Source organism: Eurosta solidaginis, chromosome 2 (genome assembly GCF_040869045.1).
Source record: "Eurosta solidaginis isolate ZX-2024a chromosome 2, ASM4086904v1, whole genome shotgun sequence".
In the NCBI taxonomy this organism is placed as follows: Eukaryota; Metazoa; Arthropoda; class Insecta; order Diptera; family Tephritidae; genus Eurosta; species Eurosta solidaginis.
In genome coordinates, this window is record NC_090320.1 from 211,749,561 (window position 1) to 211,770,810 (window position 21,250).

Sequence of the window (21,250 nt, forward strand, 5' to 3'; positions counted from 1 at the left end):
TTTGTTCGCATAACGGCAATTAGTAACGGCATAAACTAATCGATATAGATATTGACTTCTATATATCAAAATGATCTGGACGAAAAAAGAAATTCATTTAGCCATGTCCGTCCTTCCGTCTGTCTGCCGTAAACACGATAACTTGAGTAAGTTTCGAGGTATCTTAATGAACCTATGTTCAAATATGTATATTACGATCTACGGCTTTTTCTATACTGGTGCTCACATTTTATTACTAAAGCAGTTAAATAGTATCAGAATAGCATTAAATTTTAAAATTCATGACTGGATTATAAGAGCACTGAAGTTTTTTGTTGTACCACTGACTTATCCTTTAAATTTCACAATGACATAACCATAGGTGATAGTCATGAGAGAAGGAAACACACCTACACAATGCAAGTGAATATTTGCTGGCATATCACTGCTGATACAATCATCTAGCACTAGGGCGTGAACTATTTTTTTGAACGGCCCTCCATTTATTTTAATATCGGCCCAGAATTCAAGGATCCCTGTGCTATCTTCACATTATTTACCCGTCTGCCTCCACGTGTTTTATTGACACCAATCAACCACTCTCTCACAACAATCGTCCACCTCTTTATTGTTAACTACTTCGGAAGTTCTATATATACTTATAACTTTGGAAACGATTAACCATTCAGTCCATATCGCCGGCTGGACTCGGCATCAGCCATCCGGTCTCCGATCCAACTTCTCGGATTCTTATGATAGCTTTGACATCGTCTGCCGAGTTTTCAGTTACCCTCCTGCTTCGATTCTTACTATAACTGGCGACTTTATCCATATATCCCAATCGTCCAGACTAGTCAAGTCTCTCTGCTGTAGGATGTGGGTGTGTGATCAAATAACACCAACAAGTGAACGTGTATTTATTAGCGAATTAAGTTGGCATCTCATCAACTTGTTACTAGGTCAATAACACGCTAGTCTTGAACGAACCCCAAACATTTTTTAATATTTTGGAAAAATTTAAGAAACGCGCAAACGACAATAAAAGGGACAATAGACAACTGTTTTGATAATATCGTGTGAATATTTTCAAGAATTTTCTTCGCGGACCATATTCGACCCCCGCAAACCTGCTTTCATCTAACTGTTATGGAACACACTCAATTAAGGTTATGTCTTGTTGTTGTATATAACTATTCCCATTAACTTTTTCCTCCTTATGATTATATAATTTCGTAACGAGAATACTTTGATTATTTGCATGTCTCAAAATTATGCATTGTTGTTGATATTGCTTTAAAAACTTTATTATGGCGAATATTAGCAGTTTCGCTAAGTCACTATGCTGCTAGTAAATAAATGCAAAACAACAGCGAAGTAAGCAGCCACACATACACGTAAATAGCAAAGCTAAGAGCAAAGAAGGAGAAGAAAACATACACACATACATATACGTAGCAATAACGGTAGCAATAACGGCTCAACCCCATAAACATATGCATAGAAAGTAACAGTGAGAGCGCAAAAGAGCTCAGACATTATAACACATACTTGTAGACAACAGCTAAAAGTGGGGAAGTTATCGCCAGAAAAACGTGAATATAAGTACTAAAATGAGAAATAAATAACCAACTGTTCGAGAAGCCTGTTCTAAAAAAGTCTAGACCTTTGGAAGTATATGAGAACGAGGCAACATAGAGTATAAAAGCAGCACAAGCTAAAGTATAATCAACCAGTTTGATTTTAACATGCTATAAGTGAAGTCCGCCCGTATTTTGGTTGTGAAGTACTTCCACAGTAGAATTTTAAATAAAGAACGTTTTGCTAAACTGAATATTCGGTCATTCGAGCGGTAATATAATGTGCAAAGTAGTTAAAAATTTCTTTGATTTTCTACAATATTCATACAACAATAGTAGGTGCTCCCAGCTTAGCAACAACAACTAAAAATTAAAAAACCGAAAGGATTCCATATTTAGTAAGTATATTTTAAAGAAAACCAGCATTGAATCCAAAAAGAAATACGATTGTTTTTTTCGGCACACCCCAATCTACAATGGAGTTCACTTTGCCCTACATTTGCGAATAAAAATGGTAATGGGAAAATACATCTATGTATGTACGAATGTATGTATATTATTCATTTAATTTATATGTAATTCATTTAAAATCAATACGACCAGCTAAAGTTTATAAATAAAGTGCTCAATATCAATCAATTTTAATCCAATTCTCATAAAACATGGCATGAGTGTACATATATTCACATATACATACATATATATACATAAAGACTGCATAAAAAAGCGGCAGCATAAATATGTGCAAATGTTAATATACATACATGTTATGCTTAAATAAAGCAGTTAACCCAACAAACGCTGCCGTAAAATTTATTTAGGATAATCGACTTATAAAATAAAAGGTGGGAAAATATTTAATTTACTGCAATTTAATTCGTTATGGTTATTATCTTTGTTTATGCTGTGAATGCATTTTCATAAATACAAAAGTAGCTCTGATTTATGAACTTGGGGATGCGTGGAAGGATATGATCATATGCCATTGTAAAGAACTATGTAATAAGTTTATAAAAAGGTGGTAAATTTACATACATATTTATATACTTACAGGTTTGGTACTCCAAAGGGGTAGTTGCTTTGTAACAAACAGTAGGAACCGTATCACCGACAACTTTTACAACAAAAATAAATATTACTTTACTAGTGTACCAGGAATAATTTTTCCTGCCCGAAAATTTCTCACCCCCCTCTCAATCCGCATCCTAATATCAATCCCTCTCCTGTTCACACTCATTTCCATTCCCATTCTTACCACCACTCCCATATCAATTCCCACTCGCACTCCCATATCCCTTCCCGTTCCCACTCTCAATTCATTTCCACTCCCACTCCCGCTCTTACTCCCAATCCCATTCCCACCCCCACACTACTCCCATCAAAATTTCCTCAAAGAAGGAATCTCTATACCAAATATTTAATTCCTCCTCCAATTAATGCGGATATGAAGCGAATTTAACTATATAAGGGGCGTGGAACCGCCCACATTTCAACTTTTTTTCATAAACCACCCGTGAACCATAATGAATGAAACAATCAAAATTATCGGAATCGATAGAGCCGATTTTGAGATTTAGCGAGACTAACGCACACCAATTAATTTTTTTAAATGCATATAGATTATAATTTTATTTTTATATTGTTTCTCTATTTTTTTATTCTTTGCTCAAGGGATGGGGTATTACAGAATGTATAACAAAGAACAAAGAACGCGGAAGGTTGATCAAAATCAGACATCAAATAAAACAAGCTAATATTGGGTAATTGGCGGCACCGTGATGTGATGGTAGCGTGCTCCGCCTACCACACCGTATGACCTGGGTTCATACCCCGGGCAAAGCAACATCAAAAATTTTAGCAATAAGGTTTTTCAATTAGAAGAAAATTTTTCTAAGCAGGGTCGCCCCTCGGCAATGTTTGGCAAGCGCTCCGGGTGTATTTCTGCCATGAAAAGCTCTCAGTGAAAACTTATCTGCCTTGCAGATGCCGTTCGGAGTCGGTATAAAACATGTAAGTCCCGGCCGGCCAATTTGAAGGGAAAATTAAGAGGAGCACGACGCAAATTGGAAGAGAAGCTCGGCCTTAGATCTCTTCGGAGGTTATCGCGCCTTACCTTTATTTATTTGATAATATTGGGTAATTTTCGCTGCTACAAAGCAGATAAATTTTTACTATAAAGCTTTTCATGCCAGAAATAAATTCAAGGTTTAATCCAAACCACTGGCTAGAGTTAGGATGGAAGATGGAACAAAACACGAGGGGAAAGTGAGAGAGAAACAAAGTCAATATTAACAAGTAAGGATGTCTAATTTCGAGTGTCCAGGTTCAGGTTCAGGTTTAACCGAAGTTGGATTTACCCTACTGTTTATTTTACATATTTATTTACACATCTGTATTTTAAGGAAACATACCTAGAACTTGAAGCTTTCGATATATTTCAATATTATGAACTTTGATAACAAAACAGTATCACCGATACTTTGTAACGATTGTAACGGCATCAGCGAATCGAGATAAATATAGACATCCATATATCAAAATGCTCAGGATAAAAAAAGGAATTGATTTAGGCTGATCTGTCCGTCCGTCTCTTCCTCCGCTTGTGATCACGATAACTTGAGTAAATATTGAGATATCTTATTAAAACTTGTTATATGTGTTCCTTGGCACTCACTTCCCATTGCTATTTATAAATAGCGATATCCGATGATAACCACTCCCACTTTTTATATATATCATATTTTGGAAAACACAAAAAACCTGATTATTTGGTAAATAATACATAGGCGTGGCACCGCCAACTTGTGACAAAATCGATTTTACAAATATTATTTATCATAATCCAAAACTGGTAAACCTATCATAACAAAATTCAGCAGAGAGGTTGCCTTTGCTATAAGGAATGATTTGAAGAAAAATTAAAGAAATCAACCTAGGACAACCCCACTCTTATATAAAAGATTTTTAAAAGCGTCGTGAATGAATATAATAAGGTACACCTTTACGATAAACTGCTCAACATCAATGGTACTTCTTTTCCCGGTGGAATTATAACAAGAAATAGGAAAACTTCAAAAATAAAAAATAGTTTTGTATCGATGATATCTCACTTACAGAGTATTATTTATTATAAGAGGAAATTGTGAGATTTTTGGTTTCGATATCGAATGCCCATATACGTTGAGATCTTTATTTTTGCTCAATTTTATGTGTCAAATGGACTGAAGGACCGTCTTTGCCCTTTTTGCAAGAAGCATTTTTTGCCATAAAAATATAGATCTAACTAAATTTCGTTGGGTCGGTCGTTTTTGTTCGACTTATCCCATTAAAACTACTGTGGAGAGATTAACTAAAAACGGGGCGGGCTAAGGTCATTTAAACCAATAGATTTTATTAAAATGCATATAATTTATAAAGATTACTTTCCTTCCAAGTTTCAACATGATATCCTCAACTTTTTTTAATTTAAAGATTGCAAAACTTTTGAATATTCTTTAACTAAATATGGGCGACGCCATGTCCATTTTTCAAAACTTTATAAAATTCTCTTTTTGTGTCATAAAGAAATCGACTAATCTAGTTTTATCACTTTATCCGTCTTTGTTAATGAGTTGTTGCATCTCTCTCATTTTTGGAAATTTTCATGTCGAACGCGAGTTGCTATATTGGCTTATTTTGCTTCCGCAAGACCGCTACTGAAAATATGTGAAGTATAGCGACAATCATGAATTCACCCTAACTCAACACAAGTCTATTTTAGGCCTAGAAAACCTGTATGCAAATCTTTTCAATTTATCTCAATATTCGCTCAAGTTATCGTATTAATGGGCGCACATGGTTCAACCGAAACCTTTTTCGATGATCATAATTTTGAAATAAGGAAGTCTACATATATCTCGACTTTCTTACACTATTTCGCACAACCGTTATCAAACCAAAGTTATAAAAGCTTGTGTATTAAAACTTAAAAACTTAAAAAGAGGTGGGACTATAAAGTGAAGAACAAAGACTTGCCAACAAAAACCCTATTATGATCCATATTGCACCCCATCATCCAACCGTAAATTCCATATTTCGTTGGGCAATCCGCGAAACTGTTCAACTTCCCTAGGCAACAAGAGAAGCCGTCCTGCTGTAATTTACACCAATTTGCACCTATGTGGTGCAGTTCACGCTGAAAAGCACTATTCATTTCAAAAAAGGAAATGTTAATTTAGCAGCAGATTGTAAATGATACCGTACAGTGGGGAATATGAAGATTTTTTGTAATAAAATCTTATATATATATCTGAAAAGGAAAGAGTTATAAAAATCTGGTGACAGCGATCCTAAAGCCCTAAACACATTCGAAATTAGCGTTGTGTCGGAATTTAGTTTGCGTCAACAGCTGACTTTGTAGAGAAACGTAACCATGGCTATGATCTCAATACAGCGCAATGCAAAAAGAATTAAAAAAATTACGAGAAGGGTCTGAGATCCAGATTACTGAACCGTTTTCCAAGCGGAAGTATTAGCCGTAACCAAAGCAGTAGAAACACTGGAGTATAGTAGCTTAAACTGCAGCCGCGTCAACTTTTATATTGGCAGTCAAGCAGCAATTAAGGCAATAACCTCGCATAGCACAGCGTCTTAAAGTGTGTTAGAGTGTAAGCAATCTCTGGAAAGAATCGGTACAGGGAATACATCTTTGTGTACTTGGTCCCACGGCATATGGGGATAGATGGGAATGAAAAAGCGGATGAACTAGCTAAAAGGGCGTATCCTTTGAAGATTGTTCCGTAGACGCGCATTAGATTTAGAGAATGCGAGCGGGAAAGGCTGGACCCAAGCGCGGCGCTGTAAAGTGTCCAAGATTATGTGTATGTCTGTCTTACAACCTTAGACTAACAAAGTTGCTTCTATACTTAACAAATGAGTGTGTCTAAGTTCGGGTGCAATCGAACATTATATACTCAGCGTGAGTTTCAATTGCAGATTTCATTGCAGATAAATTACTTTTCTACACAACACGTGGCACCGACAGTTAAAAAAAAAATGTCTGCCCATTTCCTCGTACAATAAAACTTGATAAGTGAAATATCATTGATTCAAAACTATTTTTGCCAACCTATAGCTTATTATTCTAGTCTTCTACCCTTTTAAACTTGTTTTATATCTAAGTTGCCGTGGTCTTTAACCAATCCCGTCCATTTTGATTCTAGAAATATTCTCTACTATAGGAAAAATTTGTGTGCCCAATTTTATTACGATCTGTTATTTTTTCTTCGAGTTATGGCTCCCGAAATATTGAAAATTGCTTAATCAAAAAATGGACGGTGCCACACTCATTTCCAAAAATTTTAGTGTTTTCCTATTTAGTGTTACAATTCAATTTAGAAAATAAAATTCTATTGATACAAAGCTCTTTTTCGCTAAGATATAGCTTATTATTTTCATCTACGACCCTTTTAAAAATCTTTTATTTAAAAGGGGGCGTGGTCTTTAACGAATTTCCTTAATTTTTTTCAAAGGATTCCTAATAGAAAACACAACCACTCTGCCGAATTTTGTTACGAGAGGTTTAACGATTTTTGATTTATGATTAATAATATTTGTAAAATTGATATTATCACAAGTGGGCGGTGCCACACCCATTTTAAACAATTTTTCAAATTTTTATCAAGAGTCTCAATATCACTCCACACGTCAAATTTCAACATTCTAGGTGTATTATTTACTAAATAATCAGGTTTTTTGTGTTTTCTAAAATGTTATATATATAAAAAGTGGGCGTGTTTATCATCCGATTTCACTCATTTGCAATGCCAATCTGTTATGGGTCCAGGTAAGCTCGTGTACCAAATTTGGTGAAGATATCTCAACATTTACTCAAGTTATCGTGTTAACGGATAGACGGACAGACGGACTGACTGATGGACGTGGCTCAATCAAATAGTTTTTCGACGCTGATCATTTTGATATATATATCTATATCTATCTCGATTCCTTTATACCTGTACAACCAACCGTTTTCGAATCAAACTTAATATACTCTGTGTGCAAAGCACGCTGAGTGTAAAAAGAGAGGACTATAGACTCATGACGGATATTCAGACAAGAGGATGAAATTATTTTATAACATAGGACCTAGTTTTTGATAGGGTTTTTCTGTTTGGTCGATAAGTAAACTTCTAGTAACACTACGGACTCATTCAGTCTATGTGAGGTCCTAATAGACCGCCCAGTTACACCAAACCTAGTCTAACCTACGTATTACAGGTGTTCTCAGTTCATTTCCCTACAGCTTTTAAATTTTTGTCAAACGTATTGTATTTTCAGTCAGTTTTATTCAATTTACAAAAATAATTTTTTTTACAAAAAAATTTATTAGTTACAATTTTGTAATGACAAAAAATCAAAATTCTAGGTTTCCTTTTTCGTTCATTGTGGCAGGAAAATTTTCAACGTGCGTGGTCTTAAAGAAACATCAGCGCCAAAACGACGCAAAATTCGAATGTTTTCGGGGCATAAGTTTTGAGATGTTAAATTGAGGAAAAATATATGGTTTGTTTAGTCACCCTAAAGCTACTGCCTAAAATTCCGAAGCAGTGTCTTTAATTTTATTTTATCTCTCTGGTCTGGAATTACTTTCGTTCTTCTGGACATAAGATGTGCATTCTTAAAGTGGAAAATTTAGCTAATTATTTTGTCTAGAGTTGACCTTGTCGAAGTTCATCTTTCTAGTGATTCACTGAAGTAGAGAGTATCAGAAAATGGTCATGCTTTCAGGGTCACACACAAAAGTGAGTCAGTGCCGAGTAATGGTGAGCCAAAAATTACTAAAATATCATATCCCTGAATAGTTCTTTATAATCACGTTCCGATAAACAATTAAATTCAAACTATAAATATGAATCCGTCAAACATAGTATGATATCAAATTATGGAGCTTATAAGTATGCATAAATACTAGATTAAATATGTTTTTAATGAGATCCAACATTTCAGAGCTATTGCGATTAGAAGCATTGAATTCGGTCACAGATTGTATACAATACGGGCCCTGAACTTAAAATCCCCACACACACATGTAAAATAGTCCGCCCAGGGTTTTTATTTAAGTCATTTTGTGCCATAAATGATGAGCTTCTTCTGCTCTTTATCGGTAACAGTCGATGCCGACAATTTATTTTTGTATTATCGGCTTATTATCGAAAGTGAAATTATTGTCGAGCGATCGGGTTATTATCGGCTTGCTATCGAGAGGTTAAAAATTTTTCGTCGAACTTTTATGAAAATATTGGGTAACAAATCAATAACTTCTTCATCCAGATAACAGATTTTTATTAGGCCACCCTGATAAAAACGCAATACGGCAGTTTTTTGGATATGAAAATGTATTTTTTTTTTTTTGCAAAAGTTAATTCCATGCTCTTTGCCAAAAATTTGGTGTTATATCTTTCTCAGAATAGAATCAAATGCAATGTACCGTTTTATGCGAACGGGTGGAAGAAATGGTAGTTTTTATGCAGCAAAAAATTTCCGTTTTTCAGCATCTAAAAGTTTTATTAAAAATAAGTGCTTTCGGGTTCATAAAATTTTTTCGTTGTGCTAAGTTCATAAACTTCGTGTTTTTATATCAAGAGTGGAATAAAATAGTTGAATTTTGTGTTTTGTAGTGAAAAAACTATATGCTCCTCAGGGCACACTTGTCGGTCCGCGCAAACTTTTTCCATTTTGAATTTTTGAATAACGATTTATTTGTAGTACTTATTTCCCGGTTTCGCAAATTTGTCCTTTTAAATTGTTAGCTCGATTTTCAAATATTTTCTTAAACGCAATACTGAAAAAAAACGTCTCATAATGTCGCGTGTGAAATTGTGCAGATTAAAGGACGAAGAAATCCGTGAATTCATGGAGTCTGTGTAGTCCTGTGAAGAAGAAGGTTTGTGTAGCGAAAATGGGTCTAGTGACGAAAACTACGACCCAGAGGAAACTAGACCAGAGGACGAACATTTTATATCCCATTGCCTTAGGGATGTGGAATCGAGTCACATATTTATAAGCGCAGCAGTCAATTTTTCACTGAATATTTCTGTAGCTATATATACTGTCACTTCCGATGAACTAGTCACGTTTCCGACAGATGCGATTCCGTTGACTTCGACTCCACTTCCCGTTCGCCACTACCAATTGTGGAAGCCACCGGCTCAGCAATTGAACCAACCAATGGTGGTTTCACTGGAAGTAAGGCCTGCTACCTCATCTTTGAACATTTTATTTTATTCCATTCTTACTTACTTACTTAATTGGCGCTTAACAGTCTAAACGGTTATGGCCGTCTAACAAGGCGCGCCAGTCGCTCCTTCGCTCCGCCAACCGGCGCCAATTGGTCACACCAAGGGAGTTTAAATCGTTTTCCACCTGGTCCTTCCAACGCAGTTGGTGCCGCCCTCTACCTCTGCTTCCATGTGCGGGTTCCGAAATAAACACTTTCTTGGCCGGAGCATCATCATTCATTCGCATAACATGGCCTAGCCAGCACAGACGCTGCGTTTTAGTTCACTGGGCTATGTTCATGTCTGCGTATAGCTCGTATAGTTCATCATTAGACATTCTTCGGTACTCGCCATCGCCAACGCGTACAGGTCCATAAATCTTTCGAAGAACTTTTCTCTCGAACACTCCCAAAGCCGCTTCATCTGCTGTTGTCATGGTCCATGCTTCTGCCCCATATAGCAGGACGGGTACGATGAGTGGCTTGTAGAGTATGATTTTCGTTCGCCGAGAGAGGACTTTACTTTTCAATTGCCTACCTAGTCCAAAGTAACATTTATTGGCAAGATTGATTCTTCGCTGGATTTCAGTGCTGATGTTGTTGCTACTGTTGATGCTGGTTCCCAAATAAACGAAGTCTTTTACAATTTCGAAATTATTGCTCGATGACAGCAGGTACTTCGTTTTGTCCTCATTCGCCATCAAACCCATCTGTACCGCTTCTTTTTCCAGTTTGGAGTAAGCAGAACTAACAGTGCGGGTGTTTACTAACAGCGCGGGCGTTTTATTCCATTCACCGTAATAATATTTTGCAGGCGTAGAATCTATAAACAAAGGTTCTACTGAGTTCAGCAAAGTGATTTGGAGGAAAGCAAACCTTAAGCTTCATGTAAACGAGGTCGCATTTCGCAACTCCACATTATTACCTGAGAATATAAAATCGTTCCCAACACCATCGCAATTATTTTTGTTTTTTTTCTCCAGAGAAATACTTGAAACGATTGTTCAAGAGACGAATCAATGTACTCTAAATCAGGATATAAACACCAAATTCAATGTGAATGTCGATGATATCTGCCAATATATTGGAATTCATTTATATATGTCAATTTATCGCTACCTGAATTTAGATAGCTATTGGGGTAAGAATGCTTTTGAACCTATTCGCAAAACAATGCCATTAAAACGGTTTGAAGCAGTAAAAAGATGCCAGTCTTTTCGAGATTAAGGCGAAAGCGTTAAAAAAGGTGGGCCCGGCTATGACCCCCTATTTCGTATGCGCAATTTCTCCAACCTTCTCAACGAACGATTTGATTCCATTCCGAAACATGCCCGACTTTGGTAGGCTTTTGAAAATTGCACATTTATAATTGAAATAATTTTTTCAACAAAAATCAAACATCATATACCAAAATATATGCCGAACGAACCGCACAAATGGGGAATTAAATTGTTTGTATTATGAGATTCGTTTGGTTACGCATACAGGTTTGACGGTGCTGGCGATAATATAATTGTACCGAATTGTCCAGATCTAGGTAGCCGGCGTACGTTGTCGTTCGTTTGTCTCAAACTGTAGATAACTTTAAGCACCATATAATATACTTCGACAATTTTTATACGTTCTTGCCGTTGCTGGTTTACTTGCGAGCTCGTGGTATATTTAGTCTTGGGACAATTCGAATGAATCGCATACCAAATTGCAAACTTAAGTGGATAGTGAGGTATCAAAAAAAGAGCGTGGCTTTCAACAGAGTATGTGGGGTCAGCATATGGCACCAATGTTAGTACTGTGCTGTGGAAGGACAATAAGGTGGTCAGGCTGGCTTCAACGTATGTAAGCGTAGAGAAATTTGCTCGACACAATCCGGATGAGCAGGTGGCTAAGGCTAAACGATAGAAAGAAGAAGCAGCACATTGAAGCTGATTGCCTCAAATAATTCGGGAGTACAACAGCCATACGGGGCGTTGACCTTATGGATGTTTTAATGGGACGATACCATACTAGAGCCAAGACACGTGATGCAATAACTCGTCTTTTTTATCACTTCATTAATATGGCTGCAAAACTCTTACATTCTATATCGCGGAATTCACATGGAGAAGTTGAATAGCTCCAGTAATTTGTCCTCTGAAGAAGAAAAACTAGTACAGTTACCTTAATTCCAAGAACAGATGGCTGCTGGCCTTGTGAACTACAATCAGATTCGTTAAGTAGGTCGCCAATCTAAAACGCTACCTTCAACATCTTCAGAAAGTCAACCCGCTACTCTTAGGAAGAAAAGCTGACCATACCTTTGATGACGTTCGATTCAACGGCAATAAACATCTTCCAAAATGGCTCAAAAGAAAGGTGTTCAAAAATGATGCAAACATTGTAAAAAGTCGCAAACTCAATGTATTTTCGAAGTATGCAATTTACATTTATGTAGCTCGGCCACAAATAATTGCTTTTCGGAATATCATACGAAGTAATCCATCTGTCTTGATTTCATTGTTAATTTAAACTTTTTGCAATAAAACCATACTTAATAAAATTTGTATCTGTTTTTATCTTTGACAACAACAGGTAAGAGTGCCTGGAGGCACTGTTTCTTTAATACATGTGGAAGGCAAACGAATCGACTAAATGACAAACGGATTACAGTTTTAAATTTCTCATGCCCTAATTATGCTAGAAAAAAATGCCCAACAATTTCGGATTAGTATTTCCAAGTGCCGGTTAGAGGGATTGGACGGAAAAGGCTTTATAAAATGCATGTAGATAGGCCAAATTTAGGGCAGAATAACTTCTGCCGGGTCTGCTAGTTAGACATAAAATATTTACCAGATATTCAATTTTGTTACGAATAGCCTTCGAATTCCACACTGTGCGCCACCAATGTGTAATGCGAGTATGAACGGCGCAAACACATGAAAATTCAATTAACCACAAAATCTTTCAGGAAATTAAGGAAACTGATTTTTCAGTCAATTCGACATTTACCGTTACGGTCAGCCGAAATGATATTTGTCGCCAAATGCTACAATGAACTAACGTAAACGTAGCAACAAAGTGAAAAGCGTTCGAGGCATTGCAAAATTTAAAACAATTTCCGCTTTTATGGTGTCAAATGCATGTATGTGTGTGTGTGTGTGTGTGTGTGGACATGTATATAGAAAATTTATGCGAAGGTTGGTTTGTATGTGCAATGCATGAAAGGCAACGCAGTAAATATGCCTCATTTATATGTTTTTGTCAATATTCGATTGGAAATGCATTTGGCTCCCACCACACTCTTCCCCTCAAACCGAAACATGTATTTAAGTCCTTTAAAGTGCAGTTAATGATTGTTTTCACTACATATAATTATAATAAATTTTGATACGAATTTACCATAGCCAAATATCCGTCGATATCTGTGGTAAATGGCAAAGAATATCCACATACGTACATACATTAAATTAGCATCTCCATGTAATACTTAAACATACTATACTGATAAAATATACATATGTAAATACAGCAATATAAATATACATACGCGCTTACCTTTTAACCATACATTTTAATCAGTCCCATTAAGTCCTGGATTTTATTCGAATATTTAATATTTGGTATTGCGCATTCTTTGCAGCTGCGCTTTCGATGGATTTATCGACATTTTTTGCTGTATTCGGTGAACAAAAGATTTGCATAAGCGATTACTTATCTATCTGCAAATAAAAAAGGCCATAACTTAGTGGAAATAACACATAAATCGAAGGGATCAAACTGCTGTAGACAAGGGGGCTACATTTAAAATTCAGAATAATGTTAATATTCAATTTTATAGTACGAAATAATGCAGCAGAAGTGGGAAGGCAACATTGAAAACAGCATTCACGATCAAATCTTAAACACAACCAATTTTTAGCAACAGAACATTAGCTGCCTTGAAGATTAGCCATTTTCCGGTGGGATTTTATGGCTTCCGGTAGTGGCAAGTATTGAAAATTTAAATTGTTTTGTTACGTTAAGAACTGTTTTGATCTACATGAAATGTATCATTCCATTCCACAGTGGTCGGTTCCATAGGCCAAAAATAAAAAAATCAAAGTGAAAAATTTGTCACCAAATGTATCGTTAGTATCTCTTATTAGAACATTATTAGAACAGCTTCTTAAAAGGTATATTTGTTTCTATTGTACTCGAACTGTACTCTTTAACCCTCTAGTGCATACTCCCGCCTTTAGAAGGGCAATACAAAATCATTTAATTAATATAAAAGTATTAAAATTTTTTAAATAAATTTTATACCGGTCTGAGCAGAATATCTCAAGCTTCATTTATGTGCTATTAGTTTTGTAATTCTAATGTTGGCTTTAAGCTTATATCATTTTGAAATTGCGGTTGATCCAATTCGCGTGGTTTTAATTGTTTGCGCTGCATTTCACTTTTTTATAAAAAAAATGTTAAATAGTTAGTGGTGCTTGAGGCGGACCCATGCAGATACGTGTGTTTATTTTCGTAGCCTTTGCTGAAAAAGAGCCACGTTACTACTTTACGATTTGTTTAAATTTTCGTTTTATTATTAGAAATGTTCCGATCAAATAATAAACCCTTATCAGATGATGAAATACAAAATTTTTTTAAACAATTACCATCTGACAATGAATTTATGGAAAAACACACACCTTCAGCTTCACGTCAAAGAACTGTTTTTTCGAGGTGACAAGGACACCCCAGATTTTCGAAAAAATTTACGAACACCATATGATTGTTTTCAATACTTTGTTTCAAACGATTTTCTAAAGGTATGTCTTTAATTAATTAATGGAACGTAAATCTAGATATTACAGGTGTTTGATAAATTTTTTTATCCAGACTTTAGCTACTCAAATGAATCTTTATGCCACCCAAAGAGATATTTCTACAAAGTTTAAAACTCACGAAGTGGAACTTCGACAATTTTTGGGGATATTGTTTTTCATGTCAGTTTCCGAGTTCTCGCTTGTATTGGGGACAGTATTCTCTGGAACCGGTACGCTTAGCAATGAATTGTAATCGGAAGGGTGAACTTGGATTGACCCGTTGTATAAAGCGAGACCTCTTATTCAACATTTCAGTAACCGTTTCGGGTCAAATCCTATGCTTCAGCGTCTTTGTGTGGATAAACAGATATGTTTTTCGAAAATGCAAAAAAAAACTTTTTGAGCAGTATATGCCGGCAAAACCCCATATCGAAGTTATTTGTTCTCTGCGACTATAGGGGGTTTTCTTACAATTTCGAATTATATTGCGGCGCTGGGGACAATGAACTTTTTTAAGTGTCCTGATCTAGGAGCTGCTTCGAACGTCGTTTTAAGATCGTCAAAAAACATACCGAGCAATATAAATCACATCCTATACTTCGATATTTTCTATACATCAGTAGGACTACTAGTTTATTTAAAAAGCCGCGGGATTTAGGGATTGGGAACAGTGCGGGCAAATCGCGTTCCGAACACTAAACTTTCTACTGATGCTGAGCTCCAAAAGAAAAATGTAAGTCGTGGTTTTTCCGAACAGTATGTTGGAGCAGTTTGCGGCGTGAAAGTAAGCAATGTTCTGTGGTACGATACAAGGCCAGTTCGTCTTCTTTCTAGTTATGTGATCAGAAGCCTTTATAAGTCGCATCATACCCCTCAAAAATAACACTTTGGGATCGAAAAACAAAGAAAAAATTGATTTAAGCTGCCCAGCAATACTCAAAGAATACAACAAACATATGGGTGGAGTCAACTTATTGGATGTACTTATCGGACGATACCATATTCGAATGAAGACAAAAAATTGGGCAGCTCGCTTATTCTATCATTTACTAGGTGTGGCTATGATTAATTCTTATATATTGTACAAGAGGTTGTATCAAAATACTAATGAACAGCAGTATACCCTACCTGAGTTCAGAACAGAAGTTGCAGAAGTATTATGTTGGATGCGTTCAACTCCGTCTCCGAAACGTGGTCGCCCCTTTTAGCTTCCCCTCAGCCAAATACGAAAAAGGCGTACATGCCACCAGTAGACATTCGCTATGACCATCAGGACGTTGGTGCAAGTTTTTAGATAGATCCGGAAAGAAAATATGCAAGTATCCAGGTTGTAAATCAGAAACCAAAGCATTTTGTGTAAAATGTGAAATAAATGTATGTTTCTACAACAAAACAATGTTTTATAGAATTCCACACTAAACATTAAACAATTTTTAAATAAATCTCTGAAAATGTTTAAGATTCGAAATATATTGCTGTTTTCTTTTTCATAACTATCCAGGCGTTGTTTACATGGGTCCGCCTCAAGGCGGACTGCACTTTTTTAAACATTTCCCGAAAACGAAAAGTCAAATTAAAAAAATATTAGCAGATTCGAGCTCAGATACATGAAATTAATGTAATTAAATGGTTTGAAGCCAGACAAAAATTCATGCATTAGAGGGTTAATAATAACTTCAAAAGTGAGGTTATGGTATTAGTTGGTTTTTGCGGTGGTGAACAAGTTAAGCTATTAAAAAATAATTAAAGAAATAAATTAAGTTTAAGCTATTTAAAAACTACATAAAATATGGAAAGTAAATAGAAATTAATATTGAAGTCAAACGTATTTACTTCATTTTGAAATAATTTTAGTGTCTTCAGCTTGTTGTGTTTTTTTTTCTTTTTGTTATTTAAAATTTCACCAGTGCCTTTATTGGTGTTTGTTTGCACAAATATTTCAATTTCAGCTATAGTTTTAGTTAGGTTCCTCCGTTCGGACTTATATCTTATTATTAGATTTAAGATTAGTTTTAAGATTCTAAAGTGTTAATATTATCTGCCACTTTCTGCCACTAACTATGTTTTGCGACAGCAGTTTTCTGATAGCGTCACCCTGATAAATTATTGTCGCTATGTTATATGTGCTGATAGGTAACATACGACATTATTTTACCCAGTCGACGATATGCAAATATAAGCTTTTGTGTGTGTTTGTAGTTTTGTTATTGTTATGTATTTAAGATCTTTTAATAACTTTAATTTCTTTATTTAATCCTATTGAACATTGTATTTGCGATAGACACATCTTACCACTTTTCACCCCACATCTGCTTACTTTTTGTATGTATGCGGTGAAAGTGGGTGGTTGTGGGTCGGTATAAATGTATGCGGGTGCACGAATTTTATGAAAAAATAATCCTCACATATTTGTAAAGCTGAAGTATTTTTTCCCACCAACTCCATATAAGACCGACCAGTGTGCATTCTCTAGAATATTTTCTCGCTGCACATATACCAAGTAATCACTCTTAAAAAACATTATTTGTATTTATCGGAAAATAAGGTTAGCTTAGGCTATGGGAGGACTTCCCATAGACTGAATTAGTCCATACTATTACCAGAAATTAGCTTAGCGACCAAGATAAAAACCCCTTTCAAAACCCAGGACCTTTATTATAAAATAACTCCGTCTTTTTGGCAAATATTAAAAACTTTCTAGAGCCTATGACACTTGCTGTTCTAGATCTGACAGCTGTGTCCTTTCTTTATAGCTGGAGTCTTAGCCTGGCAAGCGTTTCCTCTCCATCCTGCACTTCCTAAACTTGCTAGCACTGACCAAGTCTAATTTAAAGACATCTGAAGTCAGAAGTCTGTGTCCATTCAGAATATCCGTCCTGAGTCTACAGATCTATCTTTGCAAGCCTAAGGATGTAAGACCCGCACATCATCTTCGACACTTTGTGTCCCTGTGCTTGGGTCCACAACTTTCCCGCTTTGTCGATCATATGCACCTCTCGCTTTTCCTTAACCATGAACCTGGAACATATACGGAGCATGCACTTTTTTTAACTAGTTCATCCACTTTTTCATTCCCATCTATTCTCATATACTCTGAGACCCAATGTTATGCTCTAACACACTTTTCGATGCTGTGATATGCGAGATTATTGCCACAATTGCTGATTGATTATCAATATAAAAGTTCTTCCAGTGTTTCCACTGCTTTGTTTACGGCTACTGCTTCCGCCTGGAAAATGTTTCGTTGATCTGGCAGTTTGTAGGATCTGTTCCGGATCCGCAGAGTATACAATAGACCCCACTCCTCCGGGAACCATCGGCGTCCACGTACATCGGCTCGTACACTATTTGGAACTCTTTCACCAATCGTCCAGCTCTATTCTAAAACAAAATGATGAGTCGTTGATATTTCCTAATCATAGTACAAAAAAATTTATGTTTTGTATTTTTATACCCAACGTGTACTTGAATACAAGGGTATTATAACTTTGAACGGTATAACGTAGTAACATAAAGAAATCGAGGTAGATATAGACTACCATAGATGAAATTTTCAGCATCGAAAAAAATTGAATTTAGCCATGCCTATAACGCGATAGATTGAGTTGGCCTGTCAACAAAGACCTCACATAGACGTTATGTGCTAACTTCAGTAAAAATTTCGACAGCTTTGCGAAATGAAGTATATTGCCTAAGTATGGGCCTAAAATAGATACCTATTGTAAATGAGAGAAATTTAAAGAAAACCATTCCCACTTTTTCGATATCGAAAATTTCGAAAAATTTAAAAAAATCAATAATTTATTACCAAAGACCGATAAACAAGTGAAACTTGATATTTCCTTACTGAAATTAGCAAATACTTTGGAAAATGGGCGCGGTACGGCCTTCATTTAGAAGAAGAAAATTTAGAGCAGCGAGGATATACTTATCTTATGCATTCAAATTAACAAAGTCGGTTTGCAGCCACGCCATCTATTTAAAAAAATATATATCGAAATTTCGAAAAATGCAGTGATCCATTACCAGAAATCGATAAGATGATGGAATTTGATATGTTGGTTGACTTTATGACGAGAAATTGATATTTATTAAAATCTTGGAAAATAGGCGTGGCACCGTCTACAATTATAAAAACGAAATTGTAAAGTTTTCAAGCAGTAAATCAAAAGACATTGAAGATATCAAGTTGAAATTTGGCATGAAGGTTACTTATATATACATGCTCTGTAAAAATAAACGAAATCGACTGACAACCGTACTCACATAAAAAAGTTTCCGTCGCATTTTCGAAAAAATGGAAAATATAATGGAATACATTACGAAAGACCGATAAATTAATGACATTTGATATATAGGTTGCCTTTACGATGAAGAACAGAAAATTAGTAAAAGTTTTGGATAATGGGCGTGGCACCGCGCACACTAAGAAGAAGAAAATTGAAAATTTGGTGGACCTTAAATGAAAAGCCATTGAGGAATTGACATGGAGGTTATAATTGCTATTATATATACACTAGACTGGGTCGAAGAAAAAAGTTGCTGATGTCCGCTCCTAAATTTGAAGATTATGTTGAGAAGGTTTTTTTAAATTTTTTTTGATCCTTCGAAATACAGCAAAAAAGGTTTTTTCGTTGTAACTTGGTTATTTGACAACGGATTTTTAAAATTGGTATGTCATTATTTTGGCCTTGAGAAGCTCCACATTTCCGTTTAATGTCTTTTTAAGCTAAGAAGAGTTTTCTCATGATTAAGTCAGCTAACAAAAAAATTTTTTTTCTAAATTACCTTCTTTTAAAAGTGGGCGGTGCCACGCCCATTGTCCAAAATTTTACTAATTTTCTATTTTGCATCATAAGTTCAACTCACCTACCAAGTTTCATCGCTTTATCCGACTTTGGTAATGAATTATCGCACTTTTTCGGTTTTTCGAAATTTTCGATATCGACAAAGTGGGCGTGGTTATAGTCCGATATCGTTCGAATAGCGATCTGAGATGAGTGCCCAGGAACCTTCATACCAAATTTCATCAAGATACCTCAAAATTTACTCAAGTTATCGTGTTAACGGACGGACGGACGGACATGGCTCAATGAAATTTTTTTTCGGTACTGATGATTTTGATATATGGAAGTCTATATCTATCTCGGTTCCTTTATACCTGTACAACCAACCGTTATGCAATCAAAGTTAATATACTCTGTGAGCTCTGCTCAACTGAGTATAATAACAGTTGCAATAAATATTGAAAGTGCTTTAACTTCTTTGTTTATTATTTTAGTAATATGGTTTCAAAGCAACATTTTCTTAAATTTTCAAGTACTTTCGTTTGGTAAGGAAAAAAACATACATTAGGGGGGGGGGGGGGGGCGGGGGGGTAAGATTTTGTTAGCTGACATAATCATGTGAAAACGACTTCATAGCTTAAAAGGATATTAAACGGTAATGTGAAGCTTCTCAAGGCCAAAATAATGACATATCAATTTTAAAAATCGAACGTCATATAACCAAGTTACAACGAATAAACCTTTTTGGCTGTATTTCGAAGGATCAAAAAAAAATAAAAAAAATTTTTTCCGAAACCCCCTCAACATAATCTTCAAATTTAAGGGTGGATATTAGCAACTTTTTTTTTTGTTTGGGGACCAACCTAGTCTAATATACACCTTGCCAAATTTACCAAATCGGTTAGCGACCCACTAAAAAATGTTTTAAAAGTCTATTGGTAACAAACAATTCAACACGTTTGCGGTATAGCATACAATATAAGGTTGTTGTTTTTAGTCAGGACTATCGCTTCCAGGGAATCATTGGAGAACTTTTCAATGATTTTAAGCTACAGACACACCTTAATAAGAACAGTCCTCAACTCGAAAAATTCCCTCATTCAGGTATTATTGTCAATGCTATTTTTATTTTGCACAAAGCCTTTTCTCGCTGATTAGTGGAGTTATAAGTCAAATGAACATACACTTCAGAGATAACGCACCGTGTAGCCACAAAGTAGTCAACTCAGAGAGCGTTGGCCTTGTGATACGTTACTAAAAAATCACCTGCTACTGAATACAAATTTAGCTCTTGATGTTTCTTGATACGAGTAGGAGAAGGATGTCGGGAAAATTCAGGCCTTTGCACGACAAAAAAAAAATAAAATTTAAGGCGCGATAACCTCCGAATGATTTTAGGCCGAACTTCGCTTCCAATTTATGTCGTGCTTGTTTTAAAGGCTTTTTACAAATTGGCGAGAATGGACCTAAAACATGCCGACCCCGAATGGCATCTTAAACCCTTTCATAAGTATTTTTCCTAGCTGCGATTCACTTCGTTGTGATGAATACGATCGCAACTATGTGTTAGCACCCAAATCGTTACTGGTCACTTAATTGCAAGGATTAGGCAAAACAAAAAAAATTGATTTTTGGTGCTAAATTGAAAAATTTAGTCTCTACGATGTCCCTAAAGGGGAAAACCACCAGTTTTTTTTAGATATAGGCAACACCCTTTCATGCAGGAAATAACACAAATTGAGAACTGCATTGCCTAACTTACAAAGGGCAAGGTAATTCGTAGTATATATGAACAGGCAAAACACCTTTGGAAAGAAAAGAACCATATGTGCATATAGCTCTCGGTGATGGCTGATAGTAGTCATGCCTAGAAGTTCA